The sequence below is a fragment of the Anastrepha ludens genome, chromosome 2 (assembly GCF_028408465.1).
Source record: "Anastrepha ludens isolate Willacy chromosome 2, idAnaLude1.1, whole genome shotgun sequence".
NCBI classification, from domain to species: domain Eukaryota; kingdom Metazoa; phylum Arthropoda; class Insecta; order Diptera; family Tephritidae; genus Anastrepha; species Anastrepha ludens.
In genome coordinates, this window is record NC_071498.1 from 118,630,756 (window position 1) to 118,652,473 (window position 21,718).

The window sequence follows — 21,718 nt, forward strand, 5'->3', positions numbered from 1 at the left end:
TGTTCATGCATTAGCAGAGTATGTAACATTAACAGTAGCAGTAGCAGTAGCTTCTCTGTTCGGCAACAATGAAAAGAAACAGAATCGAGAAATACTCGTACAGTAGAATATCAAGAGACCATATAAAAATTGTATTTATAAGTTAGTTTGCCGAAGAGGTGTGATCGTAGCGGAGTCTAATATGCAAACAGCGCAGGAGCGTATAAGTATGGGTTGTCTGAAACTTCGCGTACGAATAAAATTTGTTTTCGTGGGATGATGAGTAAGTAGAGTAGCTGGGCATGATGGAAAGATAATGAGATGGCGTCCGTTACTTTGCTCTCAGCGAATTAGACAATGAGTGACCTCATATTAGCACAATTGGTGACCAGTATGACCAGATTACCATTTCCGTAACTTGATTTAGCATTTTCACTTCACTCTGAACTCAACTGTGGGTTAAAGTGTGTTAGTATGTGTGCCATGTTAGAGAGACAAATGTAGAGCTGCTAAAGAGCGGCAAGTTGGATGCTGGTGAGTGCTTCGTAAATGTTGGGGGCGTTATGTGTTTTTGAATGTGTTCGGTAATTTGCTATGTAGATAATAGGAATTCGATTACAGAGAATTCATGGGAAACTGGAAGGCTGGCTAGAGTGGGTACCTTTGAGGCGCGCTCTCTGTGCGAAGAAATGACGAAGGTCAGTGTTTGAGTTGAAAAATATCAAAAGGTCACAGAAAGCAGAGCCACAGCAGAAAGAAGTTTCATTACTCAATTATTTAAACCAAGTTAAACTATTTTGCAATGCCAAATTTATTGCTTTATTAATTCGAAATAAAAAGTGCAAACTTATTTAATAGCAAATTCGAGATATGCCAGCTCGTAATGAGCAAAAGTTGAAATTGAATAAAAAGTTTAAGCCTATGGATGAAGGCATATTTTTGATTATCATACAAAGTGACACAAAATTAATCATGCTATCGGATTATTTATGTATATTTTTTACAAATAGTGCAGTACGTCAATCATAATTGAAATTTGTGAAGTGTAGAGCTGCTGTATAAAAACAGACAAGCAATGGCGGGCGTAAAGGTCAAAAGTCATCACTCAATATAATTTCTTTATTTATTATTTTTTTTAATTTATTTAATAATTTTCAAATACAAATCTGGTTGATTAATTTTGCGCCACCTGAAAATTCAAAAATTCCATCACTCAAAATCATTTTTTATTTAATATTTTTTTAATATTATTTAACAATTTTCAAATACAAAACTAGATAATTAATTTCGCGCCACCTGAAAGTTCAAAAAATTTCATGACTCAAAGTCATTTTTTTTATTTAATTTTTTTTTTTAATTTTATTTAATAATTTTCAAATACAAAACTGGATGAATAATTTTGCGCCACCTGAAAATTCAAAAAATTTCAGCACTCAAAGCACACTTCAAAAAGAATTTCAATTGTAAATCAACAACAATTCAAGAGAATCTACTACCAAATATGGAACAACAATAGATGCTGTATTTGTGAGATATCTTGATAATATTTCATCCAATACTTTTGTAACGAACTTTAGTTATCATCGACCAATTGTCACAGTAATACCGGCAGAGGAAACATCGAATATAACTATTACTGAAGTCACAGATGAAAATATTTAAATTGTGGCTTGATATTAACATCGAATTTTGATATCACATGTAAATAAATGTTTATTAAATAAAGTTACCATTTTCTGTAAGAAATTCGTAATACTTCATTTTTTCATTAGGCTATATTTAATTCCTGTAATAATATTATCTTTTATGCATATTACTTGTACACACACGATGTTTCACATCTGCCAGGCGTCCCATGACAGCTCACATTTTTATTTTTTTGATCGCCACGTAACGGATGAATTGTTCAAATTTATTTTGCGAAATGTCCGAAGTCTTGCAGATTTCCCAATTACAAAAAGGCGTTCCCTTTCTCTAGCCATATTGATGTTGTTCCACAAATGTAGGAACCTACAGATTCAAACCGACTCCGAACGGCAGATATTTTTTATGAGGAGTTCTTTCATGGTAGAAATACACTCGGAGGTTTGCCATTGCCTGCCGAGGGGTGACCGTTATTAGAATGAACTTTTTCTTCATTTTTGGTCTTTTACCGAGATTCGAACCTATTTTCTCTCTGAACTCCGAATGATAGTCACGCACCAACACATTCGGCTATGGCGGCCTCTCCTATATTCATACACCTGTTGCTTATTCAATAACACTTGTATGTATAGGGGAATCCCCTAAATACAAAGAAATTGTTTTTAATGAGTCTGCTAAAGCCACAAATAGGAGAAGGAGCTCGGCCAAACACCCAAAAAGAGTATACGTGCCAATTATATCTATATAAAGGTAAAAATATTGTTATAGACTCTCTGGTTATGGGGAATTGAACTACCCGTTGGGGTGGAAAACAAGTATCCGCGTCCTGTTATGAGAGGGTTGTGCGCTCAAGAGGGAAAAATTCTCAAAAGCCCTTAAGAATTTTTTAGTATTGAAAAAATTGTCCGTTTATGGGAGATGTCCGTTCAAGAGAGGTGCTCGTTAGGAGAGAGAGCACTGTAATAAATTGATATTTCAGAGAACATCTCATACAACTATTGTAGGTGTGTCATAAAATTTAAAATTTTTTAAGACGTTTTTAATAATGCATAGAAGTTATTAAATAGTTTCTTCGTGTTTTATCTGCTTTTTCTTTTATAACTCTGAAGTTTGTACGAAACTCATTGAATGCAAAAACGGCTGTGAAAAGTGGAGTGAACTTTTGCTTATGTCACACGTTTTTGGTTTTTTATTTTTTATCATCTAATTTTTATTTTCGCTATGACAATTAGTTTGATAATTCACTATTATTAGTTGGTTTTAGTTGTCACTTTTGCCGGCAGTTCTCACAACTGCCTCCGTTTTGAACGAAATTTGTTACAGTATCGAATTTATAAATAAGTGCATATTTCATCAGCGCCACTTAATGTTCGAATATGATGCAGTAGCATTGCCACAAAACGCCATCTAAAGCAACAATGATTTTTCAAATGATTTCACAGCAACAAATACTAAATTAATATCCAATGCGGTGAGTTGACGCGCTGACAACTAAGGAAACTGGCGTGTGCCATGGCGATATCACACACGCACTTACACATCCATGAATTTCTTTAAGTTAGTATAATTGCATAAAATAAGTGTGCGCTTAACACTCATAACGAAACATCGGTCAAAATGACCGATAGTGAATTTCGTGCTGGAATAGTGGCTAAACTGCTTGACCTTGACAGCTGCCCCTCCTCCTACCTTCCTCCCTCCCCCTACCATCGCCACTGAACAGGTTTTCATTTAGTTGGCGTGACGCTATTGTCTTGTGCACATCCCAAGTTCGATTTCGGTCGGTCAGATTTACCGTGTGTTTGTATTCAAGCTTTATAGGTTTCGTTAATTTCAGTTTCATGTTTTTTTTAATGATTGACATGTCAATTATGTAAAATAAAAACTTTTTTTGATTGTAAATGCTTAATAATTATTGTAGTACCTTATTATTTACCTCATTTTAACTGAAAAAAAAACATAACAATAAAAAAACATAAAAAGTAACGATTTCGGTCAAAATTACCTTATGTTTCGCTTAGTGTCACAAAAATCATGTTTCGTTATAAGTGTTAAATAGGTAGCATATACATAAGTATGTAAGTAGGTAAGTATGTGCATATAAATATATTATATATTTATAATACCCAGTTGGAATTTTTCTTCAGAGTAGCAAATTCTGTTAATGCGAATAATTTCTCTAAAGACCATCTATGGACCAATTTACTCTACAGATCATTTGTCAGTGATCCATGCTAATAATTTTCAGTACAAAACATAATTTAACTTTTGCTACTTTTTAGTTCGATTAGCAATAAAAGCTAGTTTTTAGTTTTTTTTAAACTATTTTTTACTATGAATGAAAATTATTGTTATCATTGCAGTCAGTGAATTAAAGATTCGATATATTCGTGTTATATTTAATTCCTTTCTTACCGACTGTGAGTCTAAAGCTATACAGTTATCGGCCGTGATAAAGAAGTAATCGGGATGAAGAACTTATTCCGTGGAGGGAGCCTGAGAAACGGCTACCCCACTCCTGAAACGGAGAGGTAACAATAAAATATACTGACATAATCAATATGTTACATACTTTTTACCATATAGATCATTGATTGAAGGTCGAGCCTTATTTTTCTGAATGAAAATTATTGTTTTCATTTGGTCAGTGATTTATAGTCCGATTTAATTGTGTTATATTTAATTCCTTCTTTATCGACAGTATGTCCAAAGATAGACCAGCATTGGCCTTGACACAGAATAGATACTCTCAGCACTGAAAAAGTAGACCGTGGATTATATTGACGCAATCAAAACGAGAAGTAAAGTTCCAGTTTGGATTTTTGGTTCATTTTTGTTGTGAATTGCACTTTAATCGATAAAATTTTATAAATGAAATTTTAGTCATGATAAATTCCTTCTTTACTTGCCAAAATTTTGTTCCGTAAAATAATTTCAAAATTTATGTTTTGATTATTTTATTGTAATTAGCAAAATTACATCTTATATGAAAATTATTTCATCTTATATGAAAATTGAATAGAGTAAATTTGCGTGTAGGAGACTTGTAGTATCTACGCATGTGTAAAGACTATACAAAGTGAGAATGCAACTACCCTGAAAACGTTTTAGCCTTCTATTCGTACTGCAGTGCCGCGTGCCCGAGCAAGTTCGAATTCGAAAGAGTAAGTCGTAGACTCCCGAAATCAGTAAGAGTAACTCGGAGAGTGCAGTGCGCATGCCTCTCCGCGCGCTAGCTCTGTCTTTCTTACTCTTCTACAGAAGATCTAAAAGCGAAAATATTAATCCTGGCAATCCTAATAAGGATAATGGAAAACTTTTATCAAATTATTGCATTTTCATCGGTCCTTGATAGGTGTGCAAAATTCCAAGTCGATCAGATTTTTAGAAGTCAGTGAAAATTAAGCTCGCAGATTCCGTTACATTCTTTCATACATACATACATACATACATACAACCCGAGCTAATAAAAGCGTATTAAAAAGCAGTAGGGCCTACAGCAGTTGGTAAACAAATATAGAATTGTGAAAATATTGAATTTACAAATTTACAGTTAGGAGTCAATTCCCGGCAGCATATAAATTAATTCTAATTTTTTTCGTAGGCACTTGCAAAAACTTTCATTACAAGTATTTTCGAAAAGTCTATAGCAGTGTAACCAATTTATTTTTAGTTTGAGCTTTTTAATTTACTAATTTTTTACCTCAAAAGCTAAAGCAGAATATTGAAATATGAGAATAAGCTAAGAGTAGAAACAAACAAGTATGAAACAAAAGCAAAGTTGGGAGTAAAAAATCAACAACGTTGCTACTAAATTTTAATACGGAAAATATCTATTACGATTAAAGGATATTTGAAAAGACGCGCCTAGATATTGTTTAAAAATGAAGCATGTAAAAATTTATATTCTTTGAGGTATAGCAATTATATATGAGAAATTAGATCATTTAAAAGTCCACCGTGAGCACGTCTATAGGTAAAATCCGTCGATTCATGAATGCCTAATTGTTAAGAACGTAGAGATATCCATGTTGAAAGTTGTTTAGCAACACTTTGCACTACAGCAGCAGAAGGTCCAGTTTTTGGTCTGCCAGTCCTTTTTCTATTCTCGACAGAACCAGTTTCTTTAAATTGTTTCAACAACCTTTGAATTGTGCACTCATTCGATTATTTCTCCTAAAAAAATCACCAATTTTGTTCTTAAAGATCGACTACTTTCATAATAAATTTCAAAACGTTGTTCTATCGTGTAAAATTTGACACCCTTCTACTTGACAAATGTCAAAGATTAAACAAAAGACCGCCTAGGAATTATTCCCTACTGACATCTAGGCGTCAATTTTGAAGGACCATTTATTAAACTTCGAACTTGTTTTGGCGGAGATCACTAGATATTGCGTGCAATTGAATCTTTCTCAACCCTCATACCTTCTCGGGAAGTTTAGACGGGGCGGGGTGCAATATTTGAAAAAGGGATCCAGTGAGCTTAGATGAAAAGCTTGGTAAAGGAGTCCTCTGCCAAAAATTTTCTCTTTCAAGGACAACAAAATAAAAAAATTACTGGAATGTCAGACCTACCAGGTTTTTTTAAGTTTAGAAGTAAGAAGTAGTGATAAAACTGACCTGGGCTTCAGTTTCCCAAATCCAAAAGCATACAGTATAACTAGTGTGATCGTAGTTTTATATATGTTTGTGATATTTGGTAATTTTAGTAACTTTATGGAAATAATTTTCCCTCCTTATATAAATCAGGAATGAAGAATTCATCTACCAGCTGAAAGCCTCCGTTGCGGAGTTTCTTTTTGTTTATTTAACAATTTGATTGCTATTTAAGGTTTTAAAAAATAAAAATAAAAAATTAAATAAATATAAATTTTCTCTTCTCTTCTTTAATCTGGAATTGCCTTTGAGTAAATCAGTGGCTTCTATGAAACTCAACACACAAAATAACTTCCCTTTATATAGGGAATATTTCCATCTACTGTACTTACTTACGCCTAACGGCAAATGATTGGGGACTCCGCTTGAGCTCAGCCAAGTGCAAACGTAATCGCATTAGATAATTAAAAGTACTCGCTGACAATAAAATGGAATTAAAAAGAAAAGGCATTTAATAAACGCTTTTAGGTATACGCATATATGCATGTGTGTGTTTGCCTATGCATTACTTATATATTAACAGTGCGACGAATTGCACGCTGTAATCAAAAAACGCGAAGCATGCGTTAAAATTCAATTCAACAAGTTGCTGGTAAAGTTTTTGTTGCTAACTTTGGTTGCTTCAATTTAAATTATTTTTGTTATTTTTGTATACGTATAACATCTTTTTTCACAATTTACCAAATGACTTTGCTCGTAATATAACCGGTCAAATACCGACATGGCCTAGACCAAGCTATGAAGATCTACTTACGCACGAAAATGCATAACTTTTATATCATCAGCACAAATACCAGATCCAAACAAAAACAACAACAATAATTAATACAAATAATTGCACGCAATCTCACTTGTTTCTTATGGCATTGCATTCACAGCTGCTTTCCTACCAACATTGATATAATTTTCAATCTGCAGCCCACCAGATTGGCCTGGAATTGACACCAGCCGGCTTGGTTGGTTGTGTGGTCACTGATTTCGCAAAAATGTCGCCGGGCAGACGCAAACTATACTCCTCATTCAAAATACCTGTTCCTGCACCGGTCCGATGACAATTTTAAGTCACCTTCAACCACTCGGCGCTATTTATGCTCCAATCACCAGCCAGTTTTTCTCCTCGAAAAGCTGAAGGCGGTTTTACTCTACAATTGACTGCTAATCCCAACTGAATTAGGGACTGCGTTTATTGATAGAAAATTTCACTTCACAAAGTTCAATGTGCCCTTGTAAAAATTGGCATAGCTACGGTAGTAAAAAAAATTTAATGAATAATTTATGACGAAACATGTGAAGAAATGGAAAATTATAAGAATGTAATAACTTTTGTATGATATCAAGTTTGATTCAGCTTGTGGAAGCATGTGTCCTTGGCAATATATTATATCATTTCCTTTAAACGGGGAAATAGGGGGATTCACACTTCACCGGTTGCCGCTGTTACGCACTGCTCCAAACTTTTTCCTAAGCATTTTGTTTTAGTAATACTTATTTTCAGCATACTGCGTAGGAAATAACTTTTTTCGCTGCCAAAATGGTTAGCTTAGGTTGTATTGGGGTAGTTTCCATCTTAAACAGGGTGTATTTATATTGCATTTTCGAAAAGTGGGAGGAGAAGAAGTTCGTTGAACGAAATGCTATCGGTCAGCGACAAGCCAAACAATTCCTAACGCCGAGCAGAGGAATTTCTTATAAGCTACTTTTACTCAGCAGAATATACTTAAAACTTCTAACTGGTTACTTTACAGACCACTGTAGCCTGAAATGCCACTGAAAACAACTTGATCTCTCTGAGACCGTAGCTGTCGATTCTGTGAAATGGACATTCAAAATTTAGAAGAATTTCTTTGTAAATGTCCTGAACTATACAGAAAATGACTATACCACCTTATTGGTACTGCCATGCCTCCATATAAATAATAAACCACAGAATGAGCTAAAATTTTGGTCACAGTGCGCAGTGGTTTAATAATATTAATAATAATGCTTTGCGCAGTGTGCAAGTTTTTATAGATATTTATTTGTATACACTCTGGCAGCCAGTAGCAATCAAAGAAAGACCTTTTTAATAAATTTTTTTAATCCTCCTGGTATAGAGACTAGTCAAGGTTTGGTTTCAGTTGCAACGACATCGAATGGATAAAGCAACGGAATTCCCGAAAACAAATTCTCCAAACACAGATTCCGATTTAAAACAAAATATCCTAAAAACCATAATCCCCAAACTTAAAATCCCAAATCGAAAATCCTCAACCTCTATAATTCCTCTATAAAGTCATCTCTGTTTGTTTTATCATTTTTCTTAAAGTAAATTTGTGATTTCGCATTCACACGTGGAATATTTGTTCAACGGTTTTTTGTTATAAAATTCAAAAAATCCTTTCAAAGTGCAATAAAGGAAATTTGGAAAAAGAAAATTGTTTTCTAACGGTTATTCTTTCCCTTTGCTTTCGCAAAATAAAAAGTAAGAATCTGAAATCTGAAATCTGTGACAATAGTTAGTTCATTTAAGGGCCTTTTTGTGCATCCATAGCATAATGAATTTGCTCAACTGCGCATGATTGACATGTCAAAATGGCCATGGACTAACAAATATTATAAAAGTAATCTTCTGCAGATACTTGTATCAATACAATCAAATTGCACTTGTTAGCACATTTAATATAAATAAATACTTTTGCTGTTCTTATACTTTGTAATGATGTTAAATTCAAAATCTAATATCAGAAATCGTATGAAGAGCCGTTTGAATAACTTTTTTACTAAATAAAATATATGACTTTGAGTGATGGAAATCTTTATCTTAGTTGTATGCTGCAGCTGTCTAGTTCACAGGTGTCAAATCTGATTGACGTACGACGAACGAGCTTCAACAACTGTCTCTTAGTTGGCTTAATGACAGTCCAGAGGATTGTTTACAAGCGCGCGGAAGCATTTTGCCGAGGGTAACCGCGAAAAAAGAAAATCAAGATCCAAATCTCACACCAAAGCAGCTACAAGTCAGACTTACCTAGCGAAAGAGAAAATTTTCAAATTGAGCAATTCGTAAACTACTAAAGCAATTGTGTATATTTGACCGACCGTTCATACGAGAATTTGAGTCATCGATTGGCCACCAGTAGACAGCGCTCGTCACAGGTAATGTTTTGGAGCTGTTTAACCGCAGATGGGCACTCTGCAATCGTTTTCATCCAGCCTGGCGTCAAGGTAAATGCGAAAATGCGAAATATTACCGGGAAAGTATTTTGAAGGTTGCCTTAAAGCCGTGAGCAGACAAACATTTCGGGATTTCGGTGGCAGACCATGGACGTTTTAACAGGACTCGGCAACGTCTCACAAAGCTCGAGTAAAACAAGAATGGCTAAAAAACAACTGAACTACAATCATCTGTCGTCGAGAGGCGGCTTAAAACTTTAGGTAACTCCATAAGTGAAAAAGCATTAAAACGCATGCCACAAATTGGCGGTGGAGCTCGGCCAAACATCCAAAAGGGTGAATGAACATTCAGTCTTCGATGCTAATCCTCAATGGAATTTTAATTGCGTGGAAAATTTTATTTCACAATATCTGCTACACTTCCAAAGTTAGGATAGTATTTCAGATTGCTTGTCTCATTTTTTCCGATTATATGGTTTTGTTAAGCCAATTGCCGAACTTCTATGCCATCTTGAATGGTAAACGTATTTCATGAAAACCCCTTTCATGCTAAAAAATACACTCGGGAGCAAGCTATAGCTACCGCAGACTGCCAGAAAAATTTTTTTATCGGTTTTCATTGCACAGCAAACATCGAATCTGGGTTCAACCGAGTGTTAGTGAAACCCAAGCCTACTCGGCTATGGCAACCGCGAAATAAATAGTGCCAATGCTGCTTTATCTCCCCAATACAACTACATGTGTATGTAAATGTATGTAAACCTGACGGTATGTAGTCATCGTTGTGAATTATTAAAAGACAGAGATGAGATTTGCTTTTTATTTTTAAAAACAACCAAATCTATCTACTGTGCTAATGTGACACCGAAATACCCCTCTAATATAATAAAATTTCACAAAAAGAAGCGCCAGCGAAAATACAAAATAGTTGTGCTTAGAGCAAAAACTTTAGTTAGTAATCAGCTGACCAGCATTCACAGCCAAGATACTGAAATGAATACCTATGCCGAAAACTTCCTGAATCGCTATTGCAGCGCACGGCACAACAAGCGAGGAATACGTCTTCATGCTTCGAATTTCAAAGTTGCTGTTGCAACTACATGCGAAAGTGTTGCAGCATCAACGCGACGGGCAACACCAATACGAGTGCCAGCAATGCCCGAACAAAGCCAGACTGATAGGCAGGCGCATGCACAGTCAAACAGACAAACCGACGGCCAGACAACTCTCTTGACTTGTTTTGGCAGTAATCAGTTGGGTAGGTCGTCCAACTACGAATGCATAGCAGGCGGGCGCGTGCGCTGAAATGTTGCCACATCACGCGCGCAACCACTTCACCACTGGGTTGTTGCGTGCCAACCACATTTCAATTGTAACTTCCAATTTCGCTGCATCACTTTTTTTTCTACATTGCAAATTGTTGCTTAGTTACGGTTTTCCTTTTATACAATTCGATTGGTCAGTGAATTTTTGGCGACTGGCTGGTCCTCCTTTCGGCTGGATGCTGCAGTTGCGCACTCGCACTTTCATTTGTGGTAGCTGCTGCGCAAACTAGGAAAACTAGTCTGCAACTAAAACTGCGTTTTTGTGATTTGTTTTTTTTTTTTAATTTTTGTTTTTTTTTTTTTGGTAAGTCATAAGATATAAATAAAAGCACGCATTGCAAGTGCGTCATGTGACTTTGTGGTACTTGGCAACAACTCTGCGCCGGTTACTTAGTGGAGGAGAAAATGCGCAAGCAATTTAGACTGTTTCGGTGAGGTTAGTGCACTTGTATATGCATGCGGATGCATCCGTAAGCTGCTGTCGAAAAGTCGTTTGCATAAGGAACATTTCCAAAAAATACAAAAGTATGCACGGTAAGAAATTTAGATCGTCACACTCGCTATGGAAATTAGTAAATGTTATCCGAACTTTTCAAAGTTTTTAAATGAGATAAAAAAACGTCTCTCCTACTGTAATTTTCGATCATCTGATGTTACCTTCTAGAGCTTAGTACCATAGGTCTTAAGAAAATCTATAATTTCACTTAATTTAGTTTTTTAAATATTATTTACTGTCCCAACTTTTTACTAATATTTTTATTTTTAAACACCTAATTTATACGTATTGTGGTACATCGTTGAAACAGAGTATGATCACCATGTATTGTTACGAGGGTGGCTTAACAGTCCAAAAGATATAACATGAGCACGTCAAACACAACATTTTTTTTTGTTAAAACACAAATTTAAAATAACCGCACTCTGGTTTTCTCTCAAATAGTATAGTATTTAAAACAGACGTATTAGAGCCATTTTCGTAAAAATTGAAAAAAGTAAATTTCGCATTTTCATTAAATACTATTTTTTACCAAATATTATTATTATTGTGACGACTCAGCACTTGTAGAGTGGCAATTTCCAAAAATTCTTTAGAATCAATCTTATTAGAACTCAATCTTTAGAAGTTTAGGGTTTTAGTGGAATAAGATTTTTAGTCGATCCAAAAGATCAGTGAGTTTGTGACTTACTCGTATAAATATATCTTTGAGCTATCATATAAGATACCTTCTAGAGTTTCATCAGCCAACCCAGAAAGTATACAGTCCGTTTTCTTAGCAAATGTCACTTTAAAAAGGTGGTACATCGATCTGTGGCCGCCGTAGCCGAATGCGCTGGTGCGTGGCTACCATTTGGCGTGCGTAGGTTTGAATATCCGCGCATGAAGTACCGAAATTAAGAAAAAGTTTTTTTTTGATAGCGATCGCCCCTCGGCAGGCAATGGCAAGCCGACTTCTGTCGTGAAAGAAAGCACCTTATAAAAAACTATCTGCCTTTCGGAGGCGACATAAAACTGGAGGTCTATATGTGGACTATAATGGAAAGCTATCAAGACGCAGGCTCAAAGATATCGAAAGCTTCTTAAGAGACGAGCAAGCTGGTTTTCGCCCTCACCGCAGCTGTGTTGAGCAAGCCAACACACTTCGGATTATAGTAGAACAATCAGTTGAGTGGCGCTCTCCGCTCTACATGCTATTCGTAGACCTTAAGAAGGCGTTCGACACTATCAAACAAGACGCAATATGGCTGGCACTGAGTAAAACGGGAGTTCCCACCAAGATAATCCGCCTCACCCTCTACGAGAATTTTGAACTAGCAGTGCTTCACAAAGGCGATATCAGCGATCCATTCACTATCAACGCAGGCGTAAGGCAAGGTTGTCCCCTGTCGCCATTTCTCTTCGCCATCGGCCTCGAAGACGCCATAAGACAACTGACCCTGCACAAAAAAAGCACCGTATGGAGTTTCACCAAACATCTCGAGGACCTGAATTTCCCCGATGACATCTGCCTCCTCTCTCACAAACTCTCTGCGAAGGCGACCAAACTAGTCGCGCTGGCACGCACTCTCGGACTGGAAGTCAACTTCGCCAAGACCAAGGCCCTGAGAGCTAACTATAATAATGCAAAGCAAATATTGGTTGACGGATGTCCGGTAGAATTTGTCGAAAGCTACTACTAGCTCGGCTACATCATCGCAGCAGATGGTGGAGCAGATGAAGATGTCAATTACAGACTAAACAAAGCAAGGGCGACATTCGGGCGAATGCACACAGTATGGAGGAGTTCACAATGAATATTCGGCTCATGCATTAAGTCCGTATTGTAGTACGGAAGTAAAAACATCGCTGATCTCTAACACCATCACACAGAGGCTACAATCCTTCATCAACAAATGCCTCCGCATCATCTGCAGAAATATTCTGGCCACCTTCAGTACAACAGTAACGACGCCTTGTGGAGATTAACGAAGGAGGAACCCATTCTTAGGCAAATTAAACGCACAAAGTGGGGATGGATAGGTCACACGTTAAAACCAACAGATAGCTTCACGAGAATGGCACTGGACTGGAACCCGCAAGGAAGCCAGGTCACGGACGACCAAAAAACACTTGCAGAAGGTCGATGTTGCGCGAACTAGCAGATGCCGATATCTCATGGGACGGTGTAAAAACAACAACACAGAACCGTGTACTATGGTAGAGCCTTATCGAGGCGATATGCTAACGAGAGGAGTGAAGAAGGAAAAATTAAAAAAATCAAGACGCACACCATAAATTGGAGTAGGAGCTCGGCCAAACAACCATTAAAAAGTGTAAACGCCAATTGGGTACAATATGTGAATGATTGATTTTCCGCCACCTTGATTATATATACATACATTTATACACATACAAGCGATACGAAAAATCTTTTTTCTATGGTTTTAAAGGAGCGATCAAAGGCCGAAAAAACGTAGACTACGTGGTGGCCGTTTGCCCAAAATTATATTCAAGACATAATTCCATAAAACGCAAATGAAATAAAAAATAATAATTGTGGCAATATCACTTTTTGAATTACAAAACTCGAGCGCTCTTAATAAAGAACTCATTACTTGGTTTGGCATCTATCTCAGTATGGGTGAATAACCTGACTGATGTTCCTGCTTTAACAAACTGAAAAAAGTGGTTAATTGGTTCGCTGCAAACCCCGGCTAAAATTTGTAATTTTTCATTTGTTGCTAATTAATTGGCCAAAATAGACTATTCCCACTTCCTCTGCTCTAAGTAACAGCTCAAATCTCACCACAGCACAGGAAGTGAAACCTTTCACTTTTCAACAATAAAATAGGTGACTACCAGCAATGAAGCTTAAGGCAATTTCGCTGGTGATTCAGCGCAAAAAATCTACGCCCATTTAGTTGGCGGTAAGCCACAAAGTGTAGGCGATTTCGATGAATGAAATACCCATTAAGCTGCATACAAACATACATTTGATACAATTACATACATAAATATTTACCTCATAAGCCATATTAGTAAGTGAATGTAGTGCTAAGTCATCTTAACGAGATCGATTTGCAATTGGAGTACTTCAGAAAGTGAAATGTGTATTGATAAAGTGGATTAAAAAATACAAAAATAAATACAAAGGGAATAATTCATACAAAATATAATATGAATATAGGGTGAAAGTAAAAATCGTTAAGGCGGCCAAATACATTTAATACAAGGGAGTTGTAATCGAAAATGTATGAGCCAATGCTCGAATTTGTAAAGCTTATTGGCCGATCGCCAGCGGCATCAAAATACCTGCATTAACTATTGCATACAAATTTTTAATAAGTAGCTTCAGTATTTCTTTTTACAACACCTGGAGTTTGCGGCAACATCAATCAAATTTACAGCGCAAGTTTTGGAAAAAATATAGAAAAGACTCGCAGTCAGAAGTTTAGTGCCAATACATTTTTATAAAGTACGTAGTTACCAAATGCTAGTTGCCTCACTATTTTTAGACACATTACATAAATTTATGTGCACTACAAACGCAAGTAAGTATGAATGCTTCCAAACTCCAGCTCCAAAGGTACCCAGAATTTCGCACTTAAGCGGCTAAGCCACTGTGGCAATTTAAAACAATCGATTTCAATCAGCCTATAATAAAAACACTTACCAAGATCAGTGGAAGTATTGGAATATGTGGGCTGCCTACCTTGAAGATCACTTAGAAGCGAATACAATAAATGTCAATGAAAATGTTAAGCGATTTCGTTTTATTGATAAACTCCGAACACTTTTTGCTCTGAATGCAGATTTATGCAACGAAATTTTGGAAAAACGTGTAGTAGTGCTGATGTTGATTGCGTTGACGTTTAAGCCGCTGGACACTATGCTGGCAATGACATTTCGAATACATCAATTTAATGATCTCTTTTATGTTCGAGTTACAAAAATTTATCACTCCATTTTATGACAGTTTGCTATTGCTCTGGTTTTCTAGTGGACAGTAATTGCCTGCGGCAGCTTCACTTAGCAACAAATTGAAGCAAATTGTGTATCTGAACGAATTATTGCTTCCAAAAGCACATCTACTCTGTAGGGAAATGGACTAGTTTAAAGTTAAGTGTTGCGACAGTGCGCTTTAGCTGAGTACTGCTTCTACAATCGATTACTGCTATAAAAGTGAATTCTTTAGATTTCACAAATCGTAAGATTCTGTACGTCAAACTGGCAAGGGGTCAAAAACCAGTTACGTTGAAATAAGTTACTTAGCCAATTTTATTGCCAACTTGAGAGACGGTTGCGCCACGATTTTGTGAGGTGTGAGTTAATATTCTTGGATGAAGAAATCGCAGAAGTAGCGAAAGTTGACTTACCTTCGTTTTGTGTATAATCTCTGATTCTAGAAACTACTGAATTTCAATTCAGGGAACGCGATAATAGGCATATGAGTTAAGCAACTCCAAACCTAGTTAGTTCTGTTAGCAAATAGTGCGAATTTTATACCGCGATATCCTACACTCGGAAAAATAATAACAGTAAGATCTACAGTTCTATATGGTTAGGATCAAAATTCGTTGAATTAACTGAAATCTGTTCGCAAAGGGTGATCAGATTAGAGGTACTTTTTCCAATAAGGTTTTTTTAAACAATAAGGTTTCTAAAACCTACGCCTCAATAACGTTTACAAATCGTACAATTCTTTATACGAAAATCGACGCTCTTTAAAAAGTGTTCGTCGCGTGCTCAGGCCAACTTATGGTGTACATAACCGTTCTACCGAATGCACTATTCGGCAAACCATCGTCAAAATTGAGAATAATTTTACATTAGTGAATTAGGCACTCGACCGATTATAAGTGAAAATAATATTCCGGCTGTAAATGAGAGTTTTGGCGATGACCCGGAAGAATCGATGCGGTGCCGATCTCATCAACTTGGACTATCTTTTGACACTGCTTGGGCAATTTTACGCAAAGATCTTAGCTTGATAGCATATAAAATACAGATGGTCCAAGATTTTAAGCCAGCTGTTCTTCCTTAATTTCAGACATTGGGTTTTTAAAAACTCGCGGAAGATCCGAATTTCGCTCAACGATGAGACCCATTTTTGGTTTAATGGCTACGTAAATAAGCAAAATTGCCGTACTTGGGCTACAGAGCAACCCGAAATCATTCAAGTACATCTATTGAAAACAACCGTTTGGTGCGGCCTATGGGCTTGAGGGGTCAAATAAATGTCATGAATGGTTCTCATGATGAAAGGTTGCCCAATCAATTTGAGTTTTTGCTGTTTTATTTCAATTGAAAATCCGATGCCTCTAAATTCATCATTCTTTATATACAGATTTATGGATTGAATTAATGAAAAAACCACAAAAACAACAAAACTACAAATTCAAAAGACCTATTCCGTTAATTATTACCAGAAATTACAGTTGGTATAATCGGCATGCACTCTATTAATTGAACCATAGCATTTTTGTTTTGTTTATCCTGTTGAATGTATATTAGGCCGGGTCGATTTGTGGGGAGGCAAATAAATCGCCGATTGCTCTGTGAAAATCATATTCAAGGGATCAAAATTAGAAACTTTGCCGAAGGAACCATACCTCTTAAACGAAATCTGATGTCCCACAATTTGGATCGAACTTTTTACTTTCTTTTCTATAACTCACTTAAATTAATTTTTTCATTTACATACCTATGCTCTGACTAAATAAATTTCTTAAGAGAAAAAATAGATATTATTATAAATAAATAATAAATATTATTATAAATAAATAAAAATAAAGAAAAAACATAGCCATTTAGCTGATTTTTTCATGTAAAGGCCAAAAATGGTGATATTTTGAAATTTGGGGACATCAGAACTGGTTTTAGAAGTATGGTTACTTCGGCAAAGTTTCTTATTTTGATCCCTAGAATAGGATTTTCACAGAGCGATGAGCGATTTTTAAATCGACCCGCCCTAATGTATATGTTAGTTCAATAGATCAGTACTCTTGATTATTAACAGAATTTACAGGTGTTTCGCCAACTCACATAGTACTGTTAAATAAATTCTCTGTATGTAAATTTGTTTGCCTGTTAGTTTAACAGATCCAATCTGATAAGTTTTAGCAGAAATGAAAGTTTGCACGCTGGTGCAGTTAACACAATAGAAATTCAGTAAAATTGTATGAAACAGCAGTATCGGATCCCAGAGGAAGTCATTTGTATTTTTACTTGCAAAGAATTGCCCTGATAAATGTGTGCGAACCAGTAACATAAAACTGTTAAACCTCTGGCCAACACTAGAGAATATGTTAATTTAACAGTTTTGTCCTTTGGATGTGATTAAACTGCGAAACCTGTTGTTACAACCTGTAAATCGATTTATTTTACAATAGTTTTTCCCTTGATGTCGATCGAGAATAATAGATTACTAGGTTTGGCCGTAAACTATAGTAAAAAACCAAATCGTGAGGGCAACTTCGATCGTTGTTCAGATAGCAACGAAGTGACATTGTGTTATTTTTTCTTCATATATCACTAGCGCTTTCGTAGTTTTTCCGTAAACAAACCGAATCATTATCCGGCTAAGGGTCTGATACTAGCCAAACCATTTAAACCCATGGTGAAACCATGAGTGTAGATGATGCATTAGAAAGTCTTTGAAGCGCCAATTGTCTCTAGTTGTGTTTCGTTTTCGCTTTCGTTTATTTCAAGTCTAAAACATAATTATAGTTTTTAATCTTACAAATTTAAAAATTTATTTTTTTATTTGTGCACTTGCCCACAAGGTTATTACAATTTTCCTTTTTCATAAATTCTGAAAAAATTCCAAACAACGTAGCCTAATCCTACCGGGTGCATTCACTCATTTCTGTGCATGTATGTACGTGTGTGTATTATAAGTTGTTCATTTGTACGACGACGAATTTGTGGCAAACCACAACAGTCACTTGGTTACCAAAAAGCCATTAGAGCGCAGTACCAGCTGCATTTGCCGTTTGGTCACATGACTCGTCGCTCACTTGCGCGGCAGTGGGTGAACGCTGCTGCTGCTTCAAATGATGATGCAATATGCGCATCCGCCGCTTCACCTGCACACAAAGTCATGCAGGTATACTTTCATATAGATGTGTTAATAGGTGTATATGTAAGCAAGTAGCAACATGTGGTTGTTAGCTGCGGGCTCATCGTGGCATCATCTATGTTTGGATATGCTCGCAATTATTCACAGCAACGAGTGCAACCAACGACTGAGTGTGACAGTATGAGACCGTCTCATCGACATGAATTGCAAAGCTGATCGCATCATTAGCAAGCGATCTACAAAGCAGTAATATTGTAATGCTTCTGCATACATACAAACATACAACTGTGTTGGCAATAAATGCAGCCATGGCACTTGCATTTTTGTGACTATTTATTTACTTTTTATTGAATATTTTTATATATTTTTCAAAAATACGGTTTATACTACAACAAAAAGCGTATGACACAAAGCTTCAAACTTTGTACAAAATTTAAAAAAATTTTATTTTGAAGAATTCTGGGTATGCAGTTTTGTAGCCCATTAAATTTCAGTATAATTTTGTGCCAGTTTAAATAGATAGAAGTTCATATTTACTAACTATATAACGTACAAATTACAAAAAATATATTTTATGTAAGTACATTGCAAATGCATTGACTGATTTAGTCGTTTGGCTGAAAAAATATCAATATTATTCATCTAAAAAAAGATGCCCACATCGTAGGGCACCAATAACAAAGCTCATGAGATTTCTCCAATGTGGATCATCGATACCGTTCAGAACTTGTACAATTTCAGACAGGACTAGAAAGTATTTCCCGAAATCTGCGAGTCGATAAACTTTTGATACGGGGCATCTACCTAAAAAATGCTGGATTTTTTCAATTTCATTTAAGCTATAGATGAAGCAGTTTTTCTTATACAGCCCGTTTAGCATAATGCACCCATTTCTAGCTTTAAAAAATAACGAAATTATGTGCCTATTGAAATTTTCCCTAAAGTAACTATGTCGTATATTATGGTCTAAAAGCTTATAAAGGATGATTTTTTAAGAGCTATAGGAAAGTTTTTCAAAAAACACTAGTAACATTCAAAAAAATGCATGAAATTTTTATTTAAATCGATAGTACAGTCCATATAATTTAATGTTTGAAGATTATTTCATGCAAATGTAACCGCAACTGCGCTTCTAATGGTCCATCCGCTTAGTCCAATTTTGGGATACTCTTTCCAATGTTTCGGCCGGTATCTCACATATAAATCCTTTAATGTTGCCTTCCAATGCGTTAATTGAAGCAGGCTTGTCTGAATAGACATGAGCTGTAACATAGCCCCACAAAAAATAATCTAAAGGCGTTATATCGCACGATCTGAGTGGCCAATTGACAGATTAACAGGTCCAGAACGTGAAATAAAATGTTCACCGAACTCGCCTCTCAACAAGTCCATTGTTACGCGTGCTCTGTGGCATGTGGCACCGTCTTGCTGAAACCACATGTCATGCAAGTCAAGCTCTTGCATTTTTTGCAAAAAAAGTTGGATATCATTTCACGGTAGCGCTCACCATTCACAGTTACGTTACGATTCGCAGCATCTTTGAAGAAGTACGGTCCAATGACACCTCCAGCCCATAAAACGCACCAAACTGAGACCTTTTCTGGATACATTAGTAGCTCTTGCAATTCTTCTGGCTGATCTTCACTCCAAAATCGACAATTCTGCTTATTTGCGTACCCATTGATCCAAAAATTAGCTTCGTCGCTGAACACAATTTTTCCATAAAAAAGTGGATCTTCGGCCAACTTTCCATGAGCCCATTCATCAAAAATTCTGCATTGCGGTCGGTCGTTCGGCTTCAATTCTTGCACCAGCTGTATTTTGAAAGGCTTCACTCCTAAATCCTTTCGCAAAATTTTCCACGTTGTTGAGTAACAGAGGCCCAATTACTGCGAACGGCGACGAATCGATAATTGATGGTCATCGTTAACCCTGGCCGATACAGCTGCGATATTTTCTTCAGTTCGCACTCTACGTAAGCGTTTGGTTCTGAATTTAGTCACAATAGCTCGAATAGCCGCTTCAGTGGGTCGATTAAACTGACCATAAAATGGAAGAAGCGCGCGATAAACTTTCTTAACAGAACACGCATTCAATGATTTGCAAGCATTGTTCGTTTGTAAGACGATTCATGGGTAAATTATAGACCAAACAGAAGATGTTTGACAGTGAAACAAAACTCGAAACGTGCGTCAGATGTTTAAACCAACTGTTTAAAAAGATAATAGCTAAAAAATCAGCCGTTATATCCTTTATTTTTTTGTTAGCTATGTTAATGCTATTCAACATTATTCGCATTTCTCATTCCACTTTCTTCTGTCTTTTCATTTCTCCTTTTTTTCCATGTCATCCCATCTTAGATAATACGCATTTCCTATTTTGTTGAGTTCCCTAAGCCAGACGATTTTTTGTACCAAAACCGAGCCAGTGAAAGCAGTTCCAAATTAGCATTGATTTTTGGCAATGTTTTTTTTTTTGTTGATGGTTTTATTTTATATAGAGAAAATTCACAAGACCGCTACCAAAAAACATTGTCAAAACTCAAAAAAATCTGATTAAAAAGTTAGAAATTTTAAGTCCGCAACATCGTGTCTCCTGCGCCATTCGAAGATCAAAGCCTAATAAAAATCTTAACCCAAAATATTAATTTAGCTTTGAGCTAATAACCACAGTTTTATTAAAGAAGCTACCGTAATGCAATATAAAAAAGTTAGCAAATATTATATTGTAAATTGATGTTCGAAGAAACATCGATAAAATCCGTGGTATTAAGCTATCAAAGGGTCACAGTGTGATAATTCCAAGAAGGACTTATCACATGGATCAGTGATTTCAGTTTTGTATACATTTTTTTTTTAATCAGAACTAACAACAAACTCAATCGTTGCCAACTTCAAAGCAGTGATTGGCGATAGACCAGCGCCATCCGAACGAGTTTTTTCGTCATTTCATATTTATGCATAAATATCTCGTCCTATAGAGCTATATCTATGCTGCTCAACTATAGATCTATTGCACAGGTTCGTAAGTATTATTGTAACAGCTTCTGAAAAAAAATTTTGAAAAAAATAAAATCTGCTCAGCAGTGTTTTTAGATACTTATACCTATATCTAAGGTATTCGATAAAGTTTGGCATAAAGGCTCATTAAATTAATGAAAGGCTAACCTATCAGAACCATATTGTAACTTTATACAATCCTACTTGAGCGAACGTTTTTTACAAACATACACTACATAAAAAAAGAAGACTGCTACTCTGAATTGACATCTAAAAGCGCTCGAGTACCACAGGGCAGTGTGCTTGAGCCGTTGCTCGTTCTGCTGTATCGCAACGTTAGCAAATGACACTGAGCTAATCACCAGCGGATCCACTGCTGTAGAATCAGAACTTGCTTTGT

At 36.1% G+C, this 21,718-nt stretch overlaps 1 protein-coding gene across 1 annotated transcript in view; it reads right to left on the minus strand.

Moving 5' to 3' along the window:
• LOC128855194 (peroxidase) overlaps positions 1-21,718 on the minus strand; it is a 155,253-nt gene that overhangs the window by 45,412 nt on the left and 88,123 nt on the right. The gene's annotated exons all lie outside the window — the stretch shown is intronic.